The 23,105-nt window shown below is 44.9% G+C and overlaps 1 protein-coding gene across 2 annotated transcripts in view; it reads right to left on the bottom strand.

Moving 5' to 3' along the window:
* PDGFRB (platelet derived growth factor receptor beta) overlaps positions 1 to 13,460 on the bottom strand; it is a 145,186-nt gene extending 131,726 nt beyond the window's left edge. For both annotated transcript variants that reach the window (XM_053303784.1, XM_053303785.1), the window contains exon 1: positions 12,612 to 13,460. The gene's annotated coding sequence lies outside the window, so the exon portion shown is untranslated. The remainder of the gene's footprint in view (positions 1 to 12,611) is intronic.
* Positions 13,461 to 23,105: the final 9,645 nt, after the last annotated feature.

The raw sequence follows: 23,105 nt of genomic DNA, 5'->3' as shown, positions 1-23,105 counted from the left end.
AGAGGGGGGGAAAACCAATACCCCCAAACTGAGGTGGCATCTAGTTTGCATGGAGAGAATGTGTCTTCAGAGAGAGCGCCTCAAGATGGTTTAGTTTCTTCTGGCCCTGATTCAGAGCAAACCACAAGCAAACATACTTTCAGTATAAATAAGACAGTGTGTCTCGCCAGTTAAAGCAATTCAAACATGAATGTAGCAATTTAATTGGTGCCAATTACTGTGTCTCGGTAGCATTAAGAATTCAGTCACAGCTCCTTAAAGTGCTACATGCACTGACAAAATGAAGGTAATGCTCAGAAAAGTGGCCTTGCACAAATAATCATCACTGTTAGGCTGGTTGTCTATCTTGTGGCTACAGTTTGGCCATGAAACAAGCAGATACAAGGAAGTCTTACCCAGAAGAAGGGCCAATGCAAGTTGTTAAAAGAATAGGAAATTACTTAGTAACCATTCCATTCCATGAAAATCTTCCTGTTTTGGGATTATCATCTCCTCGAATAGAAACTAGACCGTTAACTCTTTGGGCTCCAGAGATCCATGCCTCTTGTCTTGATTCAGACTTTCATAATATAATAAGTTTTCATTATTTTAAGTTTTAGTCCAATCTCTCTTCTGCTTTCTGTATGCAAATATATCATCCCATTGCTCTGACTTTTAAGTTCATCCTCCAAAAAGGCTGCTTTAAAAGATACTAAATTATTTTGAAGGTTTGTCTCAGAGTCTTATTCCTTATGTTTCTAACCAGAGTTATGATGAAAAGTTTGAAATGAGTGGATAGTGCCTGCTATCGTGTTTGCTGAATGCCTAAAAACATAGGGGAATCAAAACTCCCAGCGGTGAGAAGTCATGGCTCCTAATTCCGGCCCATGATTTTTTGGATGTGAAATTTAAATTGACTTGGGCTTAAATCACTGTAAATGTAATTGGCTGCAATGTACCCTAGATTTCTGCATTCTATCCTGAATTAAATGTGAAAAAACAGCACACAAACGTTGCAAAGGTATATCTATTAAGCCACATATGTGAAAATACCTTGAGAGCTATTCTCATGACCAGAGCTACCTGGGTGGGAGAGGGTTATCCTGGGTGGCTCCGGTCGTTTGGGGCACTGGGAGTCCTCCCAACCCAGAAGATCCATCTTGGGTAGCTCAGATCAGCTACCTATGTTGAAAGTGAGGTAGGAGGAGAACAAACCCCTTCTTATCTCCTCCTCTGGTGGTCTGTGCCACCGCTGCTTGCAAAGCTGTTCCTGGGCAACTGGTGGCCATGAGAAGCCAGGCCAAATGGAGCTGCTGCAATGCTGGGCACAGCCACTCCGCTGCTTGCACAGTGCATTGTGGGATCCCGGAGGACTGAGTGTGAGTTCCCCCCTCCCATCTGAGCTCTGGAGCTGCTGCCGTGCTGCTCATGTGGGCACACAAGTGGCAGAGCCCAGAGGAGGTTTGTGTCATGTGGGAGCAGGAAGGTAAGACCCTGCCTTCCCTTTGACACTCCCCCCACCCCACATTTGGTTGTGAGAAGGTTGTTCTAACTTTACTATCCCAGACCTTGTCAAAATATTATGGGGGGGGGGAAGGCACCCACAAATTCTATTCAAGAAAATATTTTTTTCTAATCACCTTTCTAAAAGTAAGCAGTGTGTGTGTGTGTGTGTGTGTGTGTGTGTGTGTGTGTGTGTGTGTGTTGGGGGATTATCTTGGGGAAGATCACAATGGAGCAACTGAGGTAAAGGTCCTACCTCACCTCATGCAAAGTAGTACACAAAGGAAAGTTAGCATGTGGGATAACATACCCCTTGATTATTCACACTTTCTGCTATTAAGAGTAAGGGGGAAGTGACCAACAAGCCCTTCCAGGAATTTTGCACCTCAGACTGAAATATGTAAACAGTAGTTAGGATCCAAATCCTCACACATGGCTACAAACACTTCAATTTATGAACTAAAGTTTCTGAATTTTCTTCTTCCAACTTCAGCTTCTTACATTGCAGAAGAATCCACTTTTGGCAAGGGTTGATGTTGGAAATGGCTTTGGAGTTGCAAGGGGTATGAAGCAAGGTCAGAAATGTTGGTGTGCATCTAAGAAACATGGAAAGCAGACCTACACTTCTGAGACTTGCAGTGCAATCCTATTCATCTTTACTAGGAGGTCAGCCCCACTGTGTTCAGTGTGTTTAGTGTTACAGCCCTACTGAGATAATTAGAGAACAACAACCATAACCTTCATTATGCCCTATTTGCCCATCAGTGCAGAAAGGGCTCTCTGGAGTTGTTTCAGCATCTCAGGAAACAATGCACAGTTGATATGTTCCCCTCAAAGAACTTCTCCTTGGGAATTCTTTTTTTCCTTTTGTTCTTTGTTTGAACAAAACAAACTCCCAGCAGCATTTGGCTCCAGGCTCTGCATTACATTTATGTTCTGGGACAAGCCAGCCCAGAACAATTCCAAACTCAGAACAAAGCCCACATCCATTAAAATCAATGAGAACATTCTCAGAAACTGTAGCAGGGCTAAAGGAAACAAACCTCAATTCCCAGATCTAGAGAGACACAACTCAGCTTTGCTGTTTTGTAAACCTGAGAAAAACTTCACCACCAGCAGCCAGGGGATCTATAAAATGAGGATTCCTGCACCCTTTCACACTAGAGAGCAGGGAAGAACGAGGAAGTCATGAGGACTGTTAAAGTACGGTGTACTCATTTGGGAAACAGCTTCAGGAAACAAATTGAGGCTGTTCTCACGCACAGCCTAACCAGGCTTGAGAAGCCCAGCCTGGATTAGGCTGTGCGCGAGAACCACCAGGATCGGGCCTGATCCCAGTGGTGTAGTGCTGCCTAGCCGGGGTTAAAGGTGCAATCACGCCCTCAATCCCGGCTCTGGGCTGGTGTGTTCACTACATTGGAAGTGGAAACAGAGACGAGTGGCTAGAGCACCAGTCTCTTGGGGGAATCCTCCAATGCACCGCATACATCGCATGGTGCATTGTGGGATATCCAGAGGCCAGAATGCTCTGGAGCTCTGCGCTGCATGGCACAGCATGGATCATCTGGTAGAGCAGTCTGTGCTCTCAGCAACATTCAGTTGCCTGTCTGGGCTGGGGGAAGGTGAGTTAGCCCAGCCTTCCCCCACGACACACAGACACAGACACACAGACACAGACACACACACACACACACACACGCACACACGTGCGAATAGCCCCATAGTCTTCTTTTACTTGTGAAGAAAATACACTAAATAAAAGTAATTAATGAATTGTTAGTGAGTAGCAAGCAACACCCCAGCCACTTTATGTGGCGCAGCGGGGAAATGCTTGACTAACAAGAAGAAGGTTGCCAGTTCAAATCTCCACTTGTACTATATTGGACAGCAGCGATATAGGAAGGTGCTGAAAGGCATCATCTCATACTATGCGGGAGGAGGCAATGGTAAACCCCTCCTGTATTCTACCAAAGACAACCACAGGGCTCTGTGGGTGCCAGGAGTTGAAATCGACTTGACGGCACACTTTAACTTTAGCAAGCAACAATTCCTTTTGGTAATAGTGGCAGGGAAGCGTGCTGCCACAGAAATTGTTCCCAGCCATAGGAATTGATGCCAGCATATGTAACATTTCCCCATGAAAGCAAGGGTGCTTGGGTTCAGGCTGCTCATATGAAGATGTAAAGCTAATATCAGTCCTACACCACACAAAACTTTACAATACAGTTCTCAGCATTAATTAATCTGGAATTAAGTAGCACCTTGGCTTTTATATTCACACAAATGTGGGGATGCATAGAAAAGGAGGGGAAACTATACCTCTATTTTTAAACAACTGTATTAAATATTTGATTATTTCTATTTTCACAGTGAAAATAAGAGGCTAGAAAACAGAAATGTTTGGAAGAATAATACAAAACTAACTGAAATATTCAAAATCCCAACTTCTAAAACGTAGAACATTTTATCCTGGCTCATCAGCGACAAACTATTTTTATACCCAAAATCTTTACCTGGCAAAACATAATATTCCCACAATATTTTTGCATCTCAGCATGCTGTGCTCTCACATTGCATTGTACCACCACTGCTGCTACCACTCCCACAACCACTGTCAGCATCACTGCTGCTTCTGTTGCTTCAGTTTCTTTTCTCTTACACTCTTTCAATGATAGGTCCTTAATCACTTTTGTTTTTGTGTATTTTTAAAATGTTTTCAGATGCAAACCACATTGGGTATTATGTCAGAGAGATGGGATGCCTTTTTTTTAAGCAATAAATGAACAACATCAGCATGTATTGGCACTGGATGTGCTGTTGAAGCCATCAAGGCAACAATACACAGTCCTAGGCAGCAGATCCTTTGAAATGTGTCAAGTATGCAGCTTTGACAGTTTTCAAATATTTATTGAAAAAAATGATGCTGTATCTGAAAAGAGCAAAAAACAAACCAATGTTTACTGCTAGAGGCTTTTCCAGTACACCCTTACCTAACACCTGGTCATCTTCACTAGACTGTGCATCTCTATTGTGGGAGTCCATTCATTTATATGGTCCTGATTTGTCCCCACCCTGACCCCCACACAATTCATGTTCATTTTAAATGATGCAATAGCAGCCACTATTTTTTTTTTTATGACAGCAACTATTTTCTTACCTACCCTGCCATAGGATAATGTTGCATACCAGGGCATCTGGGTGAAAAACACGACCGCTATCAGGAGGCACTTGCACAATGAAACTCTTGCTACCAAAAACAGAGCAATAAAAACTGTACAGGAGGAGGAAAATGAACAGAAATGAATGCAGTTCTGAAAAAATGAACCCCATTTGTATCTGTTCCTACTATGAAAAGGAAGAAAACTGGGGACAACCCAACATGTTGTATATTGACAAATACCATTTTTAATTTAATGAAGGCAGTATATAAGCTTTTGAATATATGCAAAAAGTAACATCAGCATGGAGAAACAAATGCTGTTGAGTATTCATAAAGAAGTTCATATTGTCATGAGCCAGCAGTAGTGTAGTGGTTAGAGTGCTGAACTAGGACCAGGGAGACATAAAATGTAAAATAAATAAAAAATAAAAAATAAAATTAATTAATTAAAAACACATGTATCCAGAAAAAGGGTGCAAAAAGAGAGTTTGAGGAGCATATAGCTAGAAATGTCAAGGGGAATAACAAAAATGTTACGTACAGTATTCAAATATATCAGAAGTAGAAAACCTGCCAGGGAAGCAGTAGGCCTCTCAGATGAGGGCGTGAAAGGGATTATTAAGGAGGATAAGGAGATTGCAGAGAAGCTGAATGAGTTCTTTGCAACTGTCTTCACAGTGGAGAATACTGACCATATACCCTCTCCGGAATTGAGCTTCTTAGATTTAGAGGCTGAAAAACTGGGCCAATTTGAGGTGACAAGGGAAGATGTTCTAAACTGTCTTGAAAAACTAAAAGTTATCAAGTCGCCATGGCCAAATGGCATCCACCCAAGAGTTATGAAGGAACTCAAATGTGAAAATGCTGATCTCCTAGGGGGAAAAAATGTAATTTGTCCCTACAATCAGGCTCTGTACCAGAGGACTGGTCAATATAACTCTGATTTTCAAGAAGGGATCCAGAAAATTACAGGCTGGTCAGCTTAATTTTGGTGCCAGGTAAATTGATAGAAAGCATACTTAAGTATAAAATTGTTAAGCATATAGAAGAAAAGGCCTTGCTGAAGAAGAACCAGCATGGCTTCTGCAAGGGCAAGTCTTGCCTCACTAAACTTTTAGAGTTCTTTGAGAGTGTCAACAGGCATGTGGATAAAGGTGATCTGGTTGACACAGTATACTTGGGCTTCCAAAAGGTTTGTGACAAAGTTCCCCACCAAAGGCTCTTGAGTAAACTTAGCAGTCATGGAACAAGGGGAAAGGTTGATGTGTGGATTGGTAACTGGTAATTTTCAATTAAAAATTAATTGGTAATTTTAATTAGGTACTGTTTTAATTGAGTTTTAATAGTTTTAACTTTTTAAATTTTAATTGTTGAAATGTTTTAATATTTTATTGGCTGTTTTTATTGTTTGTAAACTGCCCAGAGAACTTGCGTTTTGGGCAGTATAGAAATGTATTAAATAAATAAATAAAATAAAATAAACTGGTTGAAGGACAGGAAACAGAGGGTAGGAATAAACGGAGAGTTTTCACAATGCGGGGGGGGGAAACTGAACTTCACATAAACGCTGATATACTGAGCTGTCGGTGACTGACCAGGAAAGAGATCTTGGGGTCGTGGTGGACAGTTCATTGAAAGTGTCCACTCAGTGCTCAGCAGCTGTGAAAAAGGCCAATTCCATGCTAGGGATCATTAGGAAGGGAACTGAAAATAAAAATACTAATATTATAATGCCCTTGTACAAATCTATGCTGTGGCCACATCTGGAGTACTGCATACAGTTTTGGTCACTGTATCAGAAGGAGGACATTGTAGAACTGGAAAAGGTGATGAAGAGGGCAACCAAGATGATCATGGGCCCACAGCACCTTCCTTAAGAGGCAACTCTACAGCATCTGGGGCTCTTTTTTGCTTTGAAAAAGAGGTTACTAAGGGGAGACATGATTGAGGTGTATAAAATTATGCATGGAGTGGAGAGGGTGGGCAGAGATAAATGTTTCTCCCTCTCTCACAACACTAGAACTAGGGGTCATCCCATGTAACTGAAGGCTGGGAAATTTAGGACTGACAAAAGGAAGTACTTTTCCACATAGTGCCATGGGATGTGGTGATGGCCACCAGCTTAGACAGCTTTAAAAGGGGCTTAGACAAATTCATGGAGGACGGGTCTATCAATTGCTAATAGTTTGGTAGCTGTGGGCACAATGGCTCTCAATAGAAGTTGCAGGGTAGCAACATCAGGAGAGAGGACATGCACTGTAGTAATGGCTTACAAAGAGGGACTAATGTGAGAAATGCAAATAGTGTGGGGGCTGAGAGAGAGAGAGAGAGAGAGAGAGAGAGAGAGAGAGAGAGAGAGAGAGAGAAGCTGTCTCTAAGGTAAGTGGGTCCCAGGCCATGGTGTGTTTAAAAGGTTAAACAAGAGCACCTTGAATGGTCTCAGAAGCGTACTCATAGCTAGTGCAAATTATTATAATATGTCCTCAATATTAATAATGAGATGGGCAGTCACATTCCGCACTAGGTAAAGCTTCTGGGTCATCTTCAAGGTTAGCCCCACACAGTATGCAGTGCAGTGGTCAAAGCTAACTGTTACAAAAGTGTAGCAAGATCCCCTTTGTCCACGAAGGGGCGGAGTCTATGCAATTAATGAAATAGGCAACAATCAGCCCTGACAACCACAGATAACTGCTTTTTGAAGACCAGTCCAAAAGCACTTCAAGGCTCCATACTTGTTCCTAGGAGGAAACCACAGTATCATCCATCACCACAAACCTAGCCCTGTTTAGTGTTCGGTGTCCCTCCTGCATCACTTCTGACTTGTCTAGTTTCACTTTTATGTGTTGGCCTTCATCCCTCCAACCACCATCTCCAAGTACTGATTCAGGACAAAGACATCAGCTCTTGGAAGTTTGATCACAAAAATAACAAGCTGGGTATCATCAGCAGAATGTACACATAAGAGATAGTTTCTTGGGGAATGGATGAAGCACCTAATTCAAGGAAGACAGGACTTTTCTCTCCTCCAGTGAGGTATGCTGGCCAGATGTCCCCCAAGTTCATTTCAGCTGGCTTTCACCAGTCATTTATGCCATATCTATTGTGTATTTATTTATTACATTTATAAACTGCCCCATCTGAAGGCTCTGGGCATATATGCAGTGACCTTCACCATGGCAAGTAAACTATCAGCATCCTTAAGGTTCATCCCTTAATAGTCTCAAGTTTTGCTTTCATTCTACCTCAAGATTTGAAATCTCAGCTGCCAGGTTTCTAACTGAAATGGATCTGCTTTCATCCAGCCCATTACTGCCTGTAGGCAGGCATTTAGGGAATGAATGCCACTTCCCGATGGTGAAGATGAAAAGGAGAAGTAAGAAACATAAGAAACATAAGAACAGCCCTGCTGGATCATGCCCAAGGCCCATCTAGTCCAGCATCCTGTTTCGCACAGTGGCCCACCAGATGCCGCTAGAAGCCACAGACAGGAGTTGAGGGCGTGCCCTCTCTCCTGCCATTACTCCCCTGCAACTGGTACTCAGAGGCATCCTGCCTTTGAGGCTGGAGGTGGCCCACAGCCCTCCAACTAGTAGCCATTGATAGACCTCTCCTCCATGAAGTCATCCAAACTCCTCTTAAAGCCATCCAGGTTGTTGGCTGTCACCACATCCTGTGGCAGAGAGTTACACAAGTGGATCACGCGTTGTGTGAAAAAGTACTTCCGTTTGTTGGTCCTAGACCTCCTGGCAATCAATTTCATGAAGTGACCCCTGGTTCTAGTGTTGTGTGAGAGGGGGAAAAATTTCTCTCTCTCCACTTTCTCCATCCCATGCATGATTTTATAGACCTCTATCATGTCACCCCGCAGTCGTCTTTTTTCTAAACTAAAAAGCCCCAGGTGTTGTAGTCTTGCCTCATAAGAAAGGTGCTCTGGGCCCCTGATCATATGTTGGTTGCCCTCTTTTGTACCTTCTCCAGTTCAACAATGTCCTTTTTAAGATGTGGTGACCAGAAATTGTACGCAGTACTCCAAGTGTGGTCACACCATAGTTTTGTATAAGGGCATTATAATGTTAGCCATTTTATTTTCAATCCCCTTCCTAATGATCCCTAGCATGGAATTGGCCTTTTTCACAGCTGCCATGAGTCGACACTTTCAACGAGCTGTCCACCACAACCCCAAGATCCCTCTCCTGGTCTGTCACCGACAGCTCGGATCCCATCAGCATATACTTGAAGTTGGGGTTTTTTGTCCCAATGTGCATCACTTTACACTTGCTAACATTGAACCTCATTTGCCATTTTGTAGCCCACTTCCCCAGTTTGGAGAGATCTTTTTGGAGCTGCTCACAATCCGTTTTGGATTTCACTACCCAGAAGAGTTTGGTATCATCTGCAAATTTGGCGACATCGCTGCTTACCCCTGCTTCTAGATCATTTATGAATAAATTAAAAAGCACCGGTCCCAGTACAGATCCCTGGGGGATCCCACTTCTCACTTCCCTCCATTGTGAAAACTCTCCATTTATACCTACCCTCTGTTTCCTGTCCTTCAACCAGTTAGCAATCCACACATGTACTTGGACCCTTATCCCATGACTGCTAAGTTTCCTCAGGAGTCTTTGATGAGGAACTTTGTCAAAAGCTTTTTGGAAGTCCAGGTATACTATGTAAACTGGATCATCTTGGTCCACACACTCGTTGACACTTTCAAAGAAGTCCAAAAGGTTGGTCAGGCAAGATTTACCTTTGCGGAAGCCATGCTGGCTCACTCCCAGCAGGGCCTGTTCTTCTAGGTGCTTTACAATTTTATCCTTGAGGATGCTTTCCATCAATTTGCCTGGAACGGACGTTAGGCTAACCGGCCTGTAATTTCCCGGATTGCCCCTGGATCCCTTTTTGAAAATCGGTGTTACATTTGCTACTCTCCAGTCCTCTGGTTCAGAGCCCGATTTCAGGGATAAGTTAAATATTTTCGCAAGGAGGTCGGCAATTTCACATTTGAGTTCTTTGAGGACTTTGGGATGGATGCCATCGGGCCCTGGTGATTTGTTAGCTTTCAGTTTTTCCAGACAGTTTAGATTTAGAACATCATCCCTTGTCACTTCTATCTGACTCAGCTCTCTAGCCTCCATCCCTAAAAATCCTGGTTCAGGAACAGGTATATGCTCAGTATCCTCTGCCATGAAGACAGACGCAAAGAACTCATTCAGCTTCTCTGCAACCTCCATATCCTCCTTAATAATCTCTTTCACTCCCTCATTGTCTAATGGTCCAACTGCCTCCCTGGCAGGTTTCCTGCTTCTGGTGTACTTAGATTTGGGTGTCATCAGCATACTGATAACACCCAGCACCAAGACTCCTGATGATCTCACCCAGTGGTTTCATGTAAAAAGCTTTGGGAACGAATGGAGCCCTGAGGGAACAGCTCATGTTTTGAGGAGCAACTGTCACCAAGTTCCACCATCTGGAATCTACCCAAGAGATAGGAGTGGAACTGCAAAGCAGTGCCCTCTATTCCCAACTTGCCCAGGACATCCAGAAGGATACCATGGTCAATGGTATCGAACACCGCCAAGAGATCCAGAAGAACCAGCAGAGTCACACTCTGTCAATTCCCCGGTAAAGGTCATCCATCAGGCTGACCAAGGCTGTCTCAGCCCCATAGCCAGCTCTAAAGCCAGTTTGAAATGGGTCTAGAATGATAATCAGTTTCCTCTAAGCCTTCCTGGAGCTGGTCAGCCAGCACTCTCTCAAACACCTTGCCCAACCAAGGGAGATTGGAGACTGGCCTATAACTATCCATCTATCTAAGTGGTCCAGGGAAGGTTTCTTAAGAAGCGGTCTAACCATTGCCTCCAGTGGGGCACCCTACCCTTCCTCAACGATGCATATATGATATTAACTAGGCCACCTCCAACAATCTCCCTGCTAGACAGAAGCAGCCAAGTCGAGCAAGGATCCAGAGAACAAGTGGTAGGTAGGTTGCACTGCCCCAAGCAGCTTGTCCGCATTCTCAGGAATCAGATTGAAACTGATTCAATCTAATACTGCTAGAGGGATAGCTGGACACCCCCTTCATTAATCCTGCAGAAATAGTGGAGTCCAAGTCCAAGAATACAGGAGATTTTGTCCGCAAAGAACCCACTAAAAGCGACGTCACAGCAGAACGATTCCAGGGACTGATTTAAAACAGAAGGAGCAGAAATTAAACTCCTCACAATCTGAGATAGCTCTGCTGAACGCCAACCTGTGGGTGCAATGAGCACGGACCAAAATCTTTTTTTCGCTGCATGTACCACTACCACACAAGTCTTCAAATGGGTCCTATGCTGTGCCCTGTCAGATTCAAGCCAAGTTCTCCTCCACTTGTGTTCCAGTCACCTACCCAGCGTTTCAGCCCCTGCAACTCTTCAGTATACCAAGGGGCCATTTTAGAAGCAGGTTGGAAGGGACGCTTAGGAGCAATCATGTCTACTGCCCTGGCGAGTCCGCTATTCCAGGTTCCCACCCCAGGGCATCAACAGAATAACCGGCTGCACCAACTTCAAAACCCTCCAAGGCTTTTTGGAATCCCACTGGGTCCAGCAGCCTTTTGGGCGGACCATCCTAATAGGTCCACCACCCCTGGAGGACAATGGCCAAAGGATGATGGGTGTTGTATTCCAGGTTCCCACCCCAGGGCATCAACAGAATAACCGGCTGCACCAACTTCAAAACCCTCCAAGGCTTTTTGGAATCCCACTGGGTCCAGCAGCCTTTTGGGCGGACCATCCTAATAGGTCCACCACCCCTGGAGGACAATGGCCAAAGGATGATGGGTGTTGTATTCCCACCACACCTGTGGACCAAAGTTTGAGAACCCCTGCTTAAGCGCTCAAAGCACACTGCACACATTATCTCAGAAATCATTACAGCAACTGTGTAAACTAGAAAAGTATTATTATTTCCACATCACAGACTGGAGTTGAAACATAGAGGCTTGTCTGAGAGACCACCTAATACATGAACTGAGAATTGACCTGGGGGCTTTTTGCAGATAACATATGCTCTTAACCACTATGCCACACCAGCATATCCTTAAGCAAAGAAGTACAGTTTCCTAGTCACTGGTAACTATAGGAAATGGTTAGCCCATTTCCCTATCCAACTATCAGCAGCTGCACATAAGCTCCAAGTGGAATGCACTATTATACCAGTCTCTTTTAGTAATACCAACTGTTTGAGCTTCAGACAGTTATTCATCATACAGAAAAAGCTACCATGGATTTTCTGTTTTACTACTAGCAGAAGCAGATTCAAAGAATAATAGTACACCACTTAATATCTCATTGCTAGAACTGTCTGCCTGTTACATAGAGAAGTAAAAAGAGCACAGAGGGGGATGCCAAGATCCTGCTCTTGTTATCAGTCCTTGTGAGAAGCAACAGACTTTCCTTTTCATTAGAGCCCTGCAGGATGGTGAGAATAATTCATTCCTTTAAACTCTCTCCACTGCTTCTTGGAGGGACATCTTAGAAACAGGGAGCCGGCTAAGAAAGGGGGAAAGTTATTCCATTTTCTTGAACGTAGAAACTTGCGTTTTCTAGAGACGCGTTTTGAGTGGAATACAAATATGTTAAATAAATAAAAAATAACGTTACATTGTGCTTCTTGGGCTGAAGGTTAAGCTCTTTCCTGTTTCTTTTGCAAGTCGCGGCTGTAGACAATCTTGAAAAAGCAAGGGCCCCCTGAATCCATTCTATACGATGCCCTTTAAAAAGCAGCGCAAAAGAACGAGAGACTCCAGGAGTTTGCAGAGGAAACTGGCTGGGTTTGGCCTTTTGGAAGCTGACATGAAAAAGGAACAGCAGTGCGGTCTCTCCACATCTGGATTTGTTAAAAGAGTTTCCATCTGCAGCTTGCTTTCAGGCTGGAAAAGCAAAGAGGGGTTAACTGATTAGAGCAAAGGAGACAGCGTGGGGCTTACCTTACTTTGCAGAGAGGCAGAACTGCTCTCGCCAAAAAGGGCCCCGAAGTTGCTGTGGATTTCTTTCCCCGCTCTTTCTTCGCAAGTTTCCGCGTTTGCCTTGAGTCCACGCGCAAAGCTTCCTTCGGCTGAGCTGTGCAGCGTTTTCCAAAAGGTTTTGGAAAACCCTTTCCAAAAGGTTTTGGAAAACCCTTTCAGGTTTTCAAGACAGGGAGAGAGAAAGTTGTTTGCAGTCGGGAGAGACAGAGGCTTAGACGGGAGTCCCCGCTGTCCAGCACGCCCGCTGCCTTGCTGGTGCCTCTAGTGCATTTTATTGCCCCCCAGAGCATCCGACAGCATCCAAGAAGTGCTGCCTTCCCGTAGCTGTCTCCGGACCGGAGCGCTCTTTAGAGGAACAAGCAGCCAGGAATGTCTGGATTCCCTCCCCACCCCTCTCTTACTCGGCTCCAACTTTGGGGTCCAGTCTGAAAAGTCAAGCTCTTTTGCGCCTTCTTGTCTGAAAGAGTGTGTGAGAGAAATAGAGAGAAGGGAGAGGGAGTTGCTTGAGGCAACGGCTTCAGCTAGCAGTAGACACAACAAACAGCTCAGCCCAAGGCAGAGTGACCAGAACTTGCAGCAGAGCTTCACTTCGTGAGTTTGGGCGGGAGAGAGCAGGGAGCCTCTGCTAAAGCTTCGAGCTCCCTCCTCCAAACCGAAACAACAGGAATCCGCAGGGTGGGTTGGCTTTTCCTTTGGTTTTTTACTCGCTTTTTCATTCCAGGCTGAACTCTAGGGCTGCTGCCTCTCTCTCCGTGCGACTCTGCTTGCTTGTGTGTGAACGCGCCTGCTTTCGATTCTGGAGTCTCCCCCACCCCCCTCAAGCCTCCATCCTCCCCTTTCTCAGGATATGAGGGGATGTTTAGAAAATCCTTTGCCCACGCCAGCCGCTGACTCATGTTTTTATTAAAGAAGGGAGGCCTGTGACTCCACATATTAAAAACGCTGCGCGCGCCGGCCTCCTACCCGCCCCTCACCCTCCCCCGGCTTCCCTGGCTCCTTCTCAGCCCGGGAATTGGGGAGGGGGAGTTGTCCATTGCTGGCGGATGGCGGCCGTGGTGGGACTCGCTGGGCTTCTTATCGCAGAGATAACGTTTTGCTAGTAAAGGGCTGCTTTGTTGGCTGGGCGGAGTCGCTGTTTACCAGAGCCTTTGAAAAGGGTTTGTTGAACAATAGAGCTGCGGAATGGTTCACAGGCCTGAGTAAGACTCACGAGCATCGCCTGCTTCCCACTGAGAGAAGGCCAAGTAGAGGCTGTTTATGCACCCAGCTGCGGTCCCTGAGCAAATTAGCATACACCATCGTGATGGGACACACACACTTGCCCTTGTGCAGCACGTCCAAACTGTCCAGATCTGCCCAGGGCCTTTCTTTTTATATATTTATACACACACACACTCTACTGTGAATCTTTATAAATTCCCCTAGGGCATACAATACATTTTTAGGTGTATGCCTTAAGGTATTTTAAAGAGTATTTCCAAAAATGTAAAGTGCAAATGGAATGGATCTGCATGACATACCACACATCTGCATTCCACATGAGGCCAGAACTGACGGGTTCAATGGCAGATCCAGGTTTGCTTTGCATTATGTGGGCTAAAAGAAGGTGAGGCCACACATGGATGTTACCAGTTCAATACTTTAGTATGTCACAATATATGGTAGCGGAGGGTGAAAACTATCAAAATCTTCTGTACATTTTATTTTCCTGTTGGAGTCTGGATTTGAAAACTACAGGTCACAAACGAAGTTGCCATGCGAAGTTGCATCCTTGCTTTTCACATGAGAAAACCCAGCAAATGTTGCCAATTGTTATGCCTTGTGAAAAATTTATGAACTGCTTTAAAAGTTTCTTGGGACTCCTTTCCTGGCATCAGAACAATTGTACTGTGCCTTTCAGTTGCTCAGCGGCGCTGCTTGCTTATAAAAGCTATTGGGGACTTTTTGATATGATTTTTTAAATACACTTACACACAGAATATTATTTCTTATTTGTTACATGGGAGCCAAATGTATGCTGAAGAAGCACTCCCTTTTGTGGGGTGCTGAATCCTCCCAATATTCAAACCACTATATGTATAAGTATATGTAAAGGTATATATACATGAGCTTACATCCCAATTAGTGTTGCATTAGCATAATTCTGTTTTGCTAGCACAAGGACATTGCACCAAGACAAGAATGTCTGTTCCAAACTAGTCCTTATGCTAGATACTGACAAGTCGCATAACAGGTTGCAAAACAGGTAATGTGTGGCACAAGACATTGCACAAATGGTTACCCGATGTGATGCATAAACGGTTGCACAACTCTTTAGCACAACCTTATATCAATTTTCCCAGAGAAAGAGCTGGGTCTCATGATCGGTGAGACCCGGTTTGGGAAGCACAGTGGGGAGAGCGGGCTAAGCCCACTCTCTGCACACATGAGCAGGGAGGGAGCCCTGGGCAGCCAGATCAGCCACCTACACAATTGGCGGCTTCATGACAGAGCTGGCAGGGGCCGGGGAGCTCGGGGGCTGCGCGGCCCCCGGAAGCTCCAGTATGCCCTGCGCGAGCACGCAGGGCATACTGGGGAGGCCCCCGGAGCTTTTCAGCTCCCCTCCAGGGGTCAACTCATGAGTAACCACGGCGCGGAGCCACGTAGCAGCTACTCACGATCTTTAAAACCAGGTTTGTGGAGCGCTTGCTCCGCAAACCTGGTTTTAGGGCAGGGGTACTTAGGCGGGTTACCCACTTAGGAACCACCAGGCTTGCAGCGAAACCCGGTGGTTCACACAATGGGGCAAAATCGGGCTAGCCTCCGCTAGCCTGATTTCGCCCCATCATGTGAATAGCCTCAAAGTCTTCCATTACTGACTGTTAAGCCAGTAATACCACAACTTCGGGCTTCTAAGTGTGTACAACTTCTCTCAGTGTGCTAGCACAACATTAGTCTGGATGCCAACCATTGTCATTGGGAAAATGCAAATATTGCTATAATGCAAATAATGCTAATGGGGCCATTGTTTGGAGTGCAATGTGAAATGTGGTTTGTCAAGCATTATGGCTTTTGATGAATAGTACTCATGAGCAGCACAACCCATGTCAAAGCCCTTCAATTTTATGTATCCTTGTTTTCTTAAGCAAAAAATAGTTACTTGAAAGCTATGCACTCCATCTCTCTCTCTCTTTTGAAACTAGGAAATTGGGGTTCAGTTGTTGGCCCATAGCAAGGTTATCACCCTTCCACTATGTGGAAGCAGAATATCATCCTACTGCATCATCTCATACTGCACGGGAGAAGGCAATGGTAAACCACTCCTGTATTCTACCAAGAAAACCACATGGCTCAGTGGTCACCCAGAGTCGACACCAACTCGATGGTACAACTTTACCTTTCCTTTCCTCATTAGGTGTATACTAATGCACTGTGAAAAAAGTGGGTTTATGTTTTGATGTGGAGAATTGCTTGATGTACCAGGGTCACAGGCAAGGGCATGGCAAGTTTGGAGTGGGCCCTGGGACAAAAGTGAAGATGGGCTTCAGTGTTCCTTTTAAGAGGAATTCCCAGATGTTGCACATGGTGAAGAAAAACAAAACATTCCCAGCACACCCTTTCTCCTGTGCAAATAATATAACACGATCCTCATGCATGCAGACACACACACACTCCCCTGGCTCAGAAGCATTTGCTTTTACCATTTATACCTACTACCTATATTCCTCCTGGAGAGGGCTTTAAGTCAAGGTGAGTCCTTTGCTCAGGAGCTAGTGGTGTGCCACTGAGTCAGGGAGGCAGGAGGGAGAGTGGAAAGAGTGAGTGAGCTGTGTAGCCCAGCCAACAACCTCCCCCTGCCTCAGGGGCCCAAGGACATTTGCTACACCCCTGGTCACAGGTTCTGGCATTGAGCATCTTGAGCCCTGACTCAAATTAAGCCCTATCTGTGTCTGGTTTAGGTATATATTTATCTCAGCTACTGATAAGGCTATCACTTTGTAAAGAGCCAGAGATAATTTGGCCAGGACCATGTCAAGGATGTCCGTGCTATGCAGGGGAGCCCCAATTGTCTAGAAACTTTGCAATCTTGCCTTGTAATTCTTTTGGGGCTTTTTAAAAAAAGGTTTAATGATATTCTTTGTCTTCTTTCACTGGATGTTCAAATATCCCTCTCCAATAATTTTCTTTTGCGCTTTAACTCTTGAAATAATTTAGGAAAATGGACCATCTTTTGCAATGAATTACTCTTTTAAATCATGCTTCATTCCTTTAGCTCTAAGTGGATGAAAAGAACTTTTTATGGCAAACCACATGGGTAGGGTAAATCAGAGCAATTGCCCCAGCCCCATGCCCTAAAAAGCCCAGTGCTTTCTTGAGGCCTTTTACAGAGAAAAAAGAGCCTGGTGTTCCCAGCAGTTGCATTGCTTGGCCCCACCCCCTGCTGCAGAGAGAAGATGTTGCCTTACCTGATCCACTCCCAAGAGTTCCAGCCAGTCCCCCTCCCATGTGATTTGGAGGAGAAGGGAGGCTCAGCCCAATGTTGCTGCCTTTGCAACTGAGTGGCTCCTCCCCCTCAAATTCCCGCTCTGCCCTTTTTGCACTGGCCGCATGTTTTGTTCATTCTGCAGCATTTATGTAATCAGCATGCAGCGATTTTCCTCCAGAAGAAGCCGTTTGAGTCAGTGAGGGGCTCTCTGGACAGTGTTTTTCAGGCAAGAGGCAGCGGCAGTGATTTTTTAAAAATCCAGCTTGCTGTTAGCCCTCTTAAAAATAAATAAATTAAAGACATTTTTAAAAGAAGAAGAAAACTGTACCCGTGTACAGCATCCCAAGCATGTACCTGCAAGCCCTGTGTCCAAATGCTCAGAAGCCTCAACTCTGCGCTGTCCACACAGTGTTTGTCTGCAGGAACGAATGCTACAAGTGTGAAGAGATTCCGTCTGTGATCAGAATGCTGGGACACTTCAGTGTTCTGATCATGGAAAGAATCTCTTCATGCATACATCATTGGTCTCTGCAGACACATGCTCCAGGCATGGGCAGTGCGGGAGTGAGGCTTCTGAGTGCATCAGCACTGGGGGGCGGGCAACCTCCAGGCAAGCTCTTGGGATGCTGTATGTGGGTACAGCATTACCCCCCCACACTTAATGTCTGAAGAGAACTCATCAGTGACCAGTGGCAGCACCATGGGAAAAAATGGGACATAGCAGGGGTAAAGTGCATTTGTGGGTGGGTGAAGTGTGCCCCACATTTCTGAAACAGAAATGGGAACTGTGGGGGAGTCACTTCTATAGGGATGCTTGCCCCCCCATCCCCCAAAGCTACCCTTGGACCAAACAAAGGAAGCATCAGTAATTAAATTCCCATAGTATTTATGCCATCAGCACATGTGCAAGGCTCTAGAGCAAGCATAGTATATTGTCCAGGGCACTTTCCAGGCTAGCTGCTCATCAGCAGCAAAATGCCTCCGTTCGGGCAAGTCACATTCAGATCATAAACAGCAGGGGGAGCAGTCTCGCAGCAACTAACAACCCAAAAAACAGCAACTTTTTCATGCTGGATATATGACGTCCTTGCTCTATATTGCAGTGATTAAATTCGCAACAAGGCATTGGAAAAGAGACTGCGGTCTCACGATGCAGGAAGTGTGGAAACACACTTCCGAGATACGTCCTGACCCTGTTGTAGCGTCTAGTCTGGAAAGCCCCCAGGGGGTGGCAGAGAGGAGCAGGATAAACATACAATGGCTATTAGGAGGAAGGGTTGTCCCTCAGAGTTGGAAGGAACACAATAACCATGCAGATGGATTCTAGCTGAGAGCAACGGCAGGAGGACTTTCCCCCTGGGGAGAAAGTTTGGGAGATAAAGAAGGCAAGCTGTCTTCACACTGTGAGGAGGTGTTGGTGGGTGCCGCTCAGGTGTTGGAGTGGGAGCCACTCAGAATTGGGGAGCACATTGGGATTCTGGTTGAGGGCAGGGAGGGGAGGAGGATGCTGCCTAGAGGGGAGAAGGTGGCGCAGCACTGATTGTGATCAGTAAGTTTTTTTTAAAGTATGTGCACATATTTAATTGTATTGAAATGTTATAAGGACCTGCACCCCATTAGGGACAGCCCAGGTTACAGCAACTGTATTTGTTTCCAGGGCAAATACAGATGTTGAGCTCAAGTGAACTTTTGAAATTATATAGACAATATGACAAATTTTCTTATTTTGAAAACAAGTTTTTAGACAATTCTTCAGGGAACAGCTTGGTTTCTGCAATGAGAGCAAGATGACAAAATCCAAAACATATCTGGAGACAGGATGCATGAGGGACAGAAACACAAAACAGCAAGGAAAACCCAGGGGATTCTGTGAAGGATTTTTGTTTTCTAGTTTTGATTCTTTTAAAATAAAATTAGGAGATGATAGATAATCCAATGCACATATATAGAAGTACCATCAAATTTCCTACACATTAATGTCTTCAGCTAGTGTCTGCCTGCCGTAATGTTTGGGAAGAAGCATGAGAACTGAAGTACCCACATACATTATTAGGTGTATGTGACGTAGTTCCCATGGTCATGACAGCTCTTAGAAAATGATTGGTTGGCAATGGCATGTGAATGAATGTCACAGTTCTGCTGAATTTTGCCTACATGAAAGTCTCTGAGCTTGTCTTTGCCCACATTCACATGGAAAAAGCAATGGGTGAATCAGAAGTACATGATGTTGTTTACGAATGACCAGTGTTCCCTCTAACAGGGATTCCCAGATGTTGTGGACTATAACTCCCAGTATCCTCAGCTGCAACAGGCTTTGCTTGGGGATTATGGGAGTTGTAGTCAACAACATCTGGGAATCCCTGTTAGAGGGAGCACTGCATATGACTACCGGAATTCCCATGCCATGGCAGTTCAAAAAGGGCTGTAGAATCATCCATAAAGTGTCTTATGTATTGAAGGAGGCATGAGGTATTGGTTAAAATGAGGAAAAGAATGGCACAGGATGGTGGTGACGCACAGTGGTAAAAAACAACAACCCCACAGTATTAACAAGTGAAGTATGATATATTTTATGGATGTTCACTATCACGGCAATTAGGGATGTATGAACAGGTTTGGAACCTCACCTTTTTGACATTGAACTGGTTCAGTTTGACAGCTTGACTTTGAACTGAACCACCCACCCACCCCCCGTTCAATTTGGCATTGAACTAAACCCCGCCCCCCAATCTGTTCAGAGGGATTAAAGTTAAAATATATATTTTTAAATCAACTTGCCCCCTCTGGGGGGCTTCTCCGAGTCAGTGCTGGGATTTCCCGAGGTACCCCCTCCCCCTGCCAGCCTCCATTACTGCCAAAATTGCCCTGTCCCAGAGGTCTTTGGCCTATTATCGGCCTGCCCTGCATGGCGGTGGCCATTTTGGAGGCCACTGCGCATGCCCAATGGGCCTCTGTGTGGTCTGGGTCATGAATTTTCAAAAAATTCACAAACCCCCCCCCCCAAGCTGAACCAAACTGAGGGGGTTAGAGGGAGTACAAAACTGAACTGTTCTGGTCTGGTTCAAATCCAGTTCGACTCAAACCAAACCGGACCATCCGGTTTTGTGCACACCCCTAACGGTAATTGCTTGTAACTGTGTACACATGAAATTCCAGTGTCATTATGTGAATGCAGGCAAAAATGAGCAAAGGACATTCATATGTAGGAAATTCATACTTCTTCACACCATCCATGTGCAAAGAAGACCATGGTCAGATTATCTAAAACAGGGATAGTCAACTTCTGTAATCCAAGGGGCCACTCTCTTCTTCAGGAGACAATCTGGGGCTGTGAAAGCTCAGCTCTGTAATAAAATTGGACCAACTAGCTGTGAAGGCTTCAACAGTAATGGAGTATATGTGCTCAAGAACAGCATCACACATAAATATGTATATTTACATATAATATATAGGCTGGCATGCAGAGTAACACTATGCTGATGCACCTGTTAGTTGATGGGGAGGGGGACAATTTTTGGTGATCCTTCCTTCCTTCTGATGCTCGCTGTGCTTCCCAAAAGTATGTCCTTGATGGCCCCCCCAACCCTCAGGACCATATTTTCGTGATACGTTGGCAACTATACAGGGAAGGGGAATAACCAAAAATTGTGCCACACCTTGCACAACAGAAAACTCTGGCATGTTGGTACAGAGTTTGTCTGGATATCAGCACAAAATATAAAAATGGTCTAGCATTAAAGTGTAGAATCTGGGTTTTGTTTGTTTGTTTGCAACTTAATAACATGTTTGGTAAGACTACCGGGGCTAAATAAATCTGCTTGCTCTAATCACAAGTTATTCATTTTGATGTAAAAATTAATATCTTTTCAACATCCTGCAATAACTCTTTTCTCTCTATATAGTATGCTATAACAGTCCTGAGATTATTTAAAATGTGAAGTGGAAGGAGAAGTTTGTGGAATTACAATGACAGATTCCTAAATAGGATACAGCATTGGTTTGGCATATTAAAATGTCTATGACCAAACTTAGATGGCATCTCAAACAGCAACAACAGGGAGAACAACAATAGCCCCATGGGGGAGAATGATTTCCCCCCCCCCCATCAGGGATTCAAAGAGGCAGTGCGGGGTGCTGGAGAATAGTTCCTTTAGGACAGCTGAGTCTAGACATCTTGAACCATTTTAGCAGACTGGAAATTGGTGCAATGTGGTCCCCAGATGAAAGAGCAAATGGTTTATTTTCTCTGCCGCGATAGCAGAAAATTCTGAAATGGAGCCCAGAGAGAGGCAGGAAGTTCTGGAGTGATGTCAGAAGATATCACATAGCCAGGCACTGAATCAAATGTCTTGCCTGAGCTTTAAAATTGTATCACAGCAAGAATAAATTGTTAATTTCTCAGACTGGAAAATCTGGAGCTGAAAGCTGCCTTGAATCCACATCTTCTACCTTGAAAACCTTTCCCTCTAATCTCTCTCTCTCTCTTTAGGGAGAGGCTGGGTGTGCTTATTCCTAATAAGAGAAAGGCTTTTTTTTTTTTTTTGGCAAGCCCAGGGGTACTCTTTTCTTATTGCATGCATCATAGGGCTTTTCCTCTGATACTGTAAACATGTTTCAAGCTGCATCCTGGTGAGTGCTGGCTCATATTGAGCCCTCTTAGTAAAAGTATAGCAATTGATTGGTTATCTGTCATTTTGGGGGGCCCTTGGACAAGGAACCCTCAGTGGTCTGCTTTAACCTGGAAAAAGTAGGGAATTCAATTCTGTTCTCTCTTCTGTTGCCTCAAACTTCGTTAGGTACTCTGTTCCCAAGGAATAGTACCATGTTGGAATGGTGGGCTCTTTGCTGTCTTTGCTGGTAGCTCAGCAAAATGATCACGGGATTGATCAAAAAATGATCACAAGCCAGACAGTTCTAAATTGTTGGAACCATGTCTTAGCCTGGGCAGTGGCTTTAGATCAGACTTCAGCTGGTGGCAGCCTACTTCGAAGGTGTGTCGAGCTCCTAAATTGGGATCAGAGCAATCTCTCTGAGGGTAGATCCCAGAGAAGCATAGACTAACCATCCCAGCATCTGAACCATTTATCATGAGCACAATATGCAACTAGGCCAGCTATCCAACCTGAACTTTTTAGCAGTGGTATACCACATCATGCTTATGACAGATATTTCCAGTTATTGACTCTTTATGCATATTCAGCCACATCACAATGGCCATGAGAATTGGTCCTGAGGTACAACGAAGATTGGTATGGTACTTGCTTCTGTAGAACCACCTTTTGTAGGTAAAAGAGTAATCAGTATTCTGGAACACACAACACATGGTTTTAACTAAGTGTATCTTTTAGTGTCTCATGTCCAATTGTAAAACCCTGTCCAATTTTAATGTCTCATGTCCAATCTTTCCTTACCATTTCTTCCTTCTCATATGTCTGTTTAGTGAAAGCCCACAGACAGGAGTTTTGTCTTTGTTAATTTTATATTACAAACTGTAAATCACCACCACCACCACCACCACCACCACCACCACCACCACCACCACAATAGCTCTCCTATAAGGCCACATGAGGTGGTAGCCTCAAACTGTGAGTTGCCAAAGCATCACTCAGCCCCCCAATGAGTGTCACCCTACCAGCCTGCTCCTAGCTCACCTGCACTGCCACTGCCCATCCCTCTGCTTTGTTCCCCTCACCAGTCCCATCCCCTCATTGACTCCACCCTCTGAATCCTTTACTGCCCCTTTCTCACTGGCCCTGATAATGAGCTGGGTCTCATGATCAGTGAGACCCAGTTTGAGAAGGGAAACAAAGCGCTCTCCCTACACATGAGCAGGAAAGGAGCCCTGGGTGGCCGGATCGGCCGCCCACACAATTGCCAGCTCCGTGACGGAGCCGGCAAGGGCTGGGGAGTTCGAGGGCTATGCGGCCCCTGGAAGCTCCAGTATGTCCTGTGCGAGTGCTTTTTGCCTCCCCTCCGGGGATCTACTCATG

This window comes from Hemicordylus capensis, chromosome 2 (assembly GCF_027244095.1).
Source record: "Hemicordylus capensis ecotype Gifberg chromosome 2, rHemCap1.1.pri, whole genome shotgun sequence".
Classification (NCBI taxonomy): Eukaryota; Metazoa; Chordata; class Lepidosauria; order Squamata; family Cordylidae; genus Hemicordylus; species Hemicordylus capensis.
This window is presented reverse-complemented; position numbering and strand designations above follow the sequence as displayed.